This window comes from Aptenodytes forsteri, unplaced genomic scaffold (assembly GCF_000699145.1).
Source record: "Aptenodytes forsteri isolate BGI_AS27 unplaced genomic scaffold, ASM69914v1 Scaffold151, whole genome shotgun sequence".
In the NCBI taxonomy this organism is placed as follows: Eukaryota; Metazoa; Chordata; class Aves; order Sphenisciformes; family Spheniscidae; genus Aptenodytes; species Aptenodytes forsteri.
Genome location: NW_008795939.1, coordinates 1,125,069 through 1,132,568, shown reverse-complemented (window position 1 = coordinate 1,132,568; position 7,500 = coordinate 1,125,069).

The following is a 7,500-nucleotide window of genomic DNA, read 5'->3' as shown; positions in this document are numbered from 1 at the left end:
CTGTAATTTATTCACAGGGTCATGATACTGACCTTGCGTTATTAAGATAAATATGAGTACAGTGCTTGCAAAGTGTAGGAAATCAAGAATGCCTGGGGCTGATATTTTTCAATCTCTAAAAGAGTGGATAAAAAAATTTCCAAAAATGGTATTTTAAAATTAAATTTGCAGGAATAGGGCATTGTAGAATAACGATTATTTTGCTAAATGTAATATATCAAAATTAAGGATAAGAAGCTTTTCAAGGACTATGCCAGCTTGGGTTCTTTCCTTCTTTTTCCTTAGTATACAAAATTATATCGTGATACAGAATGAGAGATATATGTTAGAAGTAGAACCAATTATTTACAGCTATTTCAGCTGCAGACAAGAATATTTCTTCAGTTCTTGATAACAAGTCGAAAGGTCACAGAGAACTTTTGTCATGGTATGTGGGGTGGAGTGTGAGGATTTTCTCAGTACGTGAATCTGGAAAGTGCTGATGTTCACACCCTGCAGGCTCACCCCACGAGCAAAGCATGAAAAGCTTTCTCCTGAGGTTCCTCCCTGAAACATTCCAACCTGAACTCAGTCACCAACTGCGTAAGAGTTATCCCATAAATGATACTTGGATTTTACATTGTTTGGTTTCATTTTTCTGCATTTACAGTTCTTTGCATAATGGGTAACATTCACAGCCCAGTTATTTTCAGTAAAACTTGCCTAAATTTAATTTGCCACAAGCAATGACACACAGCCATAGTTGGAATAGAAATTCCACAAATATCACATTTGAAGCTTGCATATAGGATTGATTTTTTTCTTTTCTTCCATTAAGATATAGTGCGTTGTCCTTCAGGATCAGGACTCCTATCTGTAACAATATATGACTGTGGACACAGATTTACTTTGAAAAAAGAAAGAAATTTATCACTTCACTGAGCCCTGGAAAAGGGTGTGGTGTTTTATTTAAAAAGGAGAAACACAGCAGGCTTGAGCTGCAAAGATCAGAAAGAGGATGGCGGGCAGTGAACACAATTGATTCTAAGGATGATCAACATCTGACTATTAAAGCATTGCTAGGAGTGGAAAATTAGTTTCTTGGAGTTGCGCACCACAATAGCAAAAGGAAGAATATCTAGGTTTTAGTATTTGACCTCTAACTGTATGAATGCTTAGCACCTCTGAAAGACAGACTATTAATTCAAATTTAATCACCCTTAGGAGTTACTACTATTAGAGATTATAACCAAGAATCCTTGCAAATTTTGCAACAGCGAAAGGGGAATACAGAAGACACACTCCTCCCATGCCAATAGAGAGTTGGCATTTCTTCATCTGTGAAGTTTTAACAAGGGTTGGGAGCGATGGCAGCTGACAGCAGGAAATCTCAGGGATTTGAATCTGCATATGACTCAGATAACACGGTCGATATTTCTTTGTATTTCCCACAGTAAATATTTGGTTGGGTTAGCTAATACTTAATCACAAGTAGATATTATTTTTATTGAAAGGCCCCTTAATATTTCTCCTATAACGATGTCCATTAGTAGGGGAACTGTACAAATCTGGTAAGAGACTGCCCATTCCCAAAGTAATATATGAAAACCACACATTTCAGATTGACAAGTGCAGAGGGTATATACACCTGTATAGGGAGGATAGAGGAAATCTATCCACACCCTGCAACAGTGATTCCCCCATCATGTCACCCAGAGCGCGCACACAGGACATTGACCTGTGCTAATATGGTATCTCAAGCTGCTTCATGACCTTAGCAAATCTCATACATCCATGCCCATACACCCAGTATCATTTCCTCAGTCACTTCTGGTTTCTCCAGCGACTCTGTCCTCTCCCTCCTCAGGGGCTTTTCAATCTTGGCTCCCCAAGATTTTGTACCATCATTGCACCATCAGAAATAATTTAGTTTGGTAAATGCTGAAGTGAGCTGAACATGTTCAAAGATGTCTTACAATTGCTTGTCCATCATTTTCCTCACTTTACTCCCAGAAAGATAATTCATCATTTCTGGATTAGTAGGATCTGATATATATTCCTTCAGATACTAATAATTGGGCCAGTTTCTTCCAACGAGAAAAAAAGTTGAACAGGACTTCAAGAATAACAGAGATAAGCCACCTTTGAGCTCTTTTGAAATCCCTCCCTACTTCTGAGTTGCACGAACATCACACATGAAAAATATTTTCTGGCTATAATTCTCACAGCTATTTTTTTCAATCATCAGTAGTTGAAAATAAAGTTACAATCCACCTTTGTGTGGTCTAGTGGAATAGAAATATATAAAATTGTTAATAATGATAGTGAATAGAAGACACTTTCCAGCTGCTAGGAAGATGTTCCATTTTAAAAATGTTTGGTGCTATTTATTTTTTGATTCTGTGGGAAAAAAAGAATACAAAAGTAGTTGCTCTGAATGCATTCTGCAAATTAACTAACGAACAAGAAAAGGCTAACTACAACAATCATCTCTTCTTCATTCAGTTTGATGTGATTTCTGTGTTATTTGTAGATAACTGCCAACAACAGGAATTGTTTGAAAGTACATTTGTGCTCAAGGAAAGAGCAATCCACACAAAGTGGGTACCAAAACCAAAATACAGATGACAGTTCACTGAAGTGAGGCCACCAGCAATTGATGTCCAGAACACAAAACAAAAACCAGTTTAAAATCAGAAAGCTGCCCAGCTTAATGAATAAATCCCCTCCAAGAAGAGTTATCACAGAGAAAAGTGAATGACTAAAAAGCAGTGAGGCATTCAGCATTATTCTGATTTTAATAGTAAATGTCACAAATTTATGAACAGTCTCATGTGATTAAGTTTTCTGAAACAGCAGGAACATATTCCTGAAATAGCAGTCCTATATGCCATATTCAAGTTATAAATATTAATATTTCTCTAATAATTTTAATTCAAAATATGTAAATAGTTCTGTCTATAAGAGCAGAAACTAGAACTCAAGTCTTTCACTCCATTCCCCAGCTAGACAGTCACGTTCACTACACTTGGTCCAACAGAGAAAGGCAGAAAGTGGGGGGGGGGTGAGAGAGGTGGCCATTAATGTATTGTGTGTGAAGTTCAATTCCATAGGTTTGTTTCAGATGAGTGAAAAACATGCCTGCTTGACCAGGCCCCACAGGAGATGGTGTCTGGGGAGAAAGGTGCTGGAAACTGGAAAAGTTTTACTTTTGAATATTGGCAAGACTCAGGCACTGAGCGTCTCTGCACTAACAAGACAGAAACATTTCTGGGCAGACCTCTAGGGACTAAAAACTTTTACTGCCAAAAAGAAAAGGTGACTAAAAACTTGTGCATGGAGTTGTGGATCACACTTTTCGATGTGATGCCTAGTTCTACTTACATCACTTCGTATGGACTAAACAGCTTTCTGAGAAAATAAAGCATCAAATATACAGAGAACTTGAATCCAGGTGTGCCAAACACATGCCAACGACCAGCTCAACTTTTCTGCTGTAAGGTTGACCTTACAGTGCCAAACATAGACTTTTATTATAGTCCTATATTAAGCAGTAGCATGGAAATGGGAGCACCTTCTGGAAGGCTGAGTTTAATGCACCCATTAAAGGAAGGGGCATATTAAAGCTGATGTCAAAAGCTCGCATTCAAATCCCAATTTTGTCACTATTTTTCTTGTCTTTGAAAAAACATGCAATGCTTTAGCCTTAGTTTTCCCATCTTCAGAATGAAGTCAGGAACCCCTTAAAGAATCTTAAGAGTTATCATTATTTGTAAAACAATTGAAGCTCAAAAGTATTGTTAGAGGTGTGTTGGGTTTTCTTCAAGTATTTTTAGAAAATATATATGGAAATGGTTGTATTAAGTATTGCAGTAAGTTGCAACATTTAGAGAGGCATAAGCTCATCATGAAGATATCATTTGCTTTTTGAACAGCAAGATTATATGTTTATTAACATCTTTCTCTAGCTATTCAATAATTTCCACAGAGACATGCCAGAAAATACCCCATGGGAATTTTGCTCTCAAGCTGAGAGAATATTATTTAGCCCTTGAACATTCAAGGGTCAGTGTAACAGAAATGAAAAGATATTTTTCCTAAAACAGCTTTAAAAGAGACAGTATGGCTCTAACGGAGCAAAAAGAAGCTAATATTATATCCTCTTCTTTTACCTCTGGAAGACCTATATTGTCAATAAAACAAAGAATCAATTAATAAGATCTTAATTGCTGGTGACTTGGAGAATGTACCCATCTTTCGACTTCACTGAGATTGTGCTGTCAAACAAGTCCTATGAATCTCCTTTTGTCTTCTTTACTCACTTGTACAGTGCTTGAGATTGTGCACTGACATACTTGAGAATCAGTTATCACAAATATAACACATTACTGAGAACCAACTGTGCTTGTGACTCTGCCAGAATGTTTCTGTTCCTGAAGTGCTCAAATGTCAGGTTGGGGTAATGAAATACTCAACACTCGAGGTAACTTTAGTCCAACAGAGAAAGCAGCAATTTCTTTTTTTTTCTTTAACCCAGAAAGAAAGATTTTACTGGCAAATAAAATATTCATTTTCAAATCAAACTTTGGGATGGAAAGGATGAGATGCATCCAGATTTCAGTTCTTCCAAGGTCTTAAAGAAAATTTTCAGATAATCATATGCATATAGACTTTTTTAAAATGAATCCTACACACCAACAGATTTTGTTGGTCTGAAGCTTTTTATGACAATAACTGTATGCAGAAGAATTGCATACTCTTCTCTAATAAAAATACAATATCCACAATAATGTCACCAGCCATTCAGTTTTCTAGAGCATACTGAAATGTAACACAGTCAATGCTCCCATCTACCTAAAGGGGAAGTCTACATATGTCTGCGAAGACCACATCAAAAACAACAGCAGCAACAACATCTCCTCAAGTAGGATTGCTTCTCCCTTCTTCTGCTGTCCTTATTCACATGGATATCATGCAGTTAAAACAAAATCTATACAGACCCAGGATACTTAAATTTACCTTGACATGCAATCACTGGCCTCTGCCCTAACTCTACAACTCGTGCATGTAGACCCACTGCCCAAGAATGAGACTTCGATTTTGCGGAGATTTATGAGTTGGTAGCACAGTTAATTTCATTGTAAAAATAACTACATTGGATAATACATATATGAAATAGCTGTATTTTAGATAACAATTACATTTCACAAAAAAGGGAGAAAAAGCATCCTTGCTTTTATAATTTCAAAGTACAGCTGCTGTGGCCCAATCAGCTGAACTCTGTACACTGCATGTCCCACCAAGACACTAACAGAAAATGATGAGGAACCACTTGACTGCTCCTCTCATTCTCTCAATTAGGCAGCTTCGATTTTGATTTCAAATTTTCAACTGGCAGAAAGCCTGGAAGATCGGTTGAGTGAAAACCTGAAACAGTGGGGGCCAGAATACCATCCCAGGATTATTCACAGTCTTCCATCATCCCTTTTACAAGTGCAGGTACAGTGTGCAGCAGCATGGGAGACATTTTAAGTCCTAGAGCCTCAGCCCGACAGCTTTGCCACAGCGTAACAGTCAAGTGTGAAATCATCACTTACTTCCACTTGGTCGGTTATTACTACAAATTAATAAGGACAGAGCAGAAGGTAGGCTGAGAGGAGAAATAGCGGTGCTTTTCAGCAGGAGGGATGGCCAAGCAAGCCCCAGGGCAGCTGCCAAGCTCAGGCTGATGCATCAGTGGGTGATGGCAGCGGACTCGGGACAAAGGCAACATGAAGCTGGGGTCTGCAGCTACAGCGTGCTTCACAAGTCAGGAAGTTTGGATGGTCTCTGACCTGAGAAGAAAATTAACCTACCGTGACCAATTGATTTGCCTGTGAAATGGAAATGTTCTCGGCAGGTGTGTGGTTGGAAAGCCTCTTCAAAGTGGAGCAATTTAGACCCCCAGATTTTGCCGCAGTCTGAACCCCAGCCCACCGTTACTGTCCTGCCCTCAGCAGGATTCCCACCCCTTGTCCCACGCTCGCCATGTAAACAATGCTGTATTTTCAGACAACCTGTTTATTGTGAACGCTGTCCAGGTTCTCTGTTTCTCTCTGCCTTTTCTTTTATTCAAAGTGATTCTATTTGCTTTTCAGTATCTAGAGGTAAAAGCTTAATCCCCAAGGAAACACATGGTACAGATTTCTAACGACTGCAGTATGCACTTATTTGTGAAACAGTCAGTTGTTTTACAAATGTCTTTCAGAAACACAAGGTTTTTCAGCCGATCAGGATGTTTTCCTGTTTAAACATTGATTTAAAAACCTTGCCAAGTAAATCAGGAAGTTGAGAGAGAAATTTTACAGTGCACAGAAAAGCAGCTGTTTTCTCCCCCTCAAGTCCTGGTAATTTAACCAATTGTTTCTTTAAAAAACAACAGCAACAACAAGGAAGGCAAACAGTAACTTTGTTTCATTACACTACAGAGCCAAATTAGCTTGTGCAAAAGGTTTCCAGCAGAAGACATGTGTGCACTAAGTTGGTATTTTTCCATATGAAGGGCATAAGAGGACATATAAATTTAATCACACATTACATTTCAAGACCATTTTAGTATGTGAGGGGACAAAATATTCTTAGCAGCTGCTTTAAGATTCCTAAAGGATTCCGAAGCAAAACTTTTCCAACACTAGCCAAAAATCAGTACATTAAAAATATCACTGAAAAGCTTTGAACTTTGGCCTCTCAGATGAAAACTGGTTTAATGCAGCACCAGGCTGGGAAATTTGAACGTAATATAAGTGGATTTAAAAGAAAACATAATTTCTTTTTCTTTTATTCCAGAGGTAAAGAATTTAATTCTTCATAACAATTAACAGCATCTTGTGCTGTTGTCTTTACAATAACTTTAGCTGAATGTCACATGGTCATTTTTGCAACTATCAGTTTTGAAATGCAGAACCACTCAACTCAGCCACATTTATTTTTCACTCAGCTGCCTTTACTATTTTGTTATTTCCACAAATACCTGCAGCCAGAGCATCCATTTTCTGAATACGAGCAAGGACACTTGTGCACTAAGAAAGCACTACCTCCTACAATGCTTTTTACTATTCTTCTATTTAAAAGTTTTACTGGTAGAGAAGCAGAAACAGTAATGTGAGTCACAGGTCACCAAATATAAGTCACAGAGAGAGAAGAGTAAAATAATACAGGGCTTCAAAACTAGTACTGGTTATATCAGCTCAGTGACATTTTCATAAGTCAGTTCTGATTAGCGATTCAGTAATATGCACCTACGCAAGTTTCGTACCATTTTACACCAAAGGAACCTCATCTAAAAGTCCAGAGGCAGGACACCCATCCTTCATACTTCAGAAGCTCATTTGTCTTGAGGTTCCCCCTTGTTTATCTTCTCTATGTGGACCTACCTAGACTATTGCTATTACCTGCTAAAATGATGACACTTTGTTTAAAGTCCTTTTAACAAAAATGTACTTCTGTAAACCACTGTTGTGGTTTAACCCGGCAGGCAGCTAA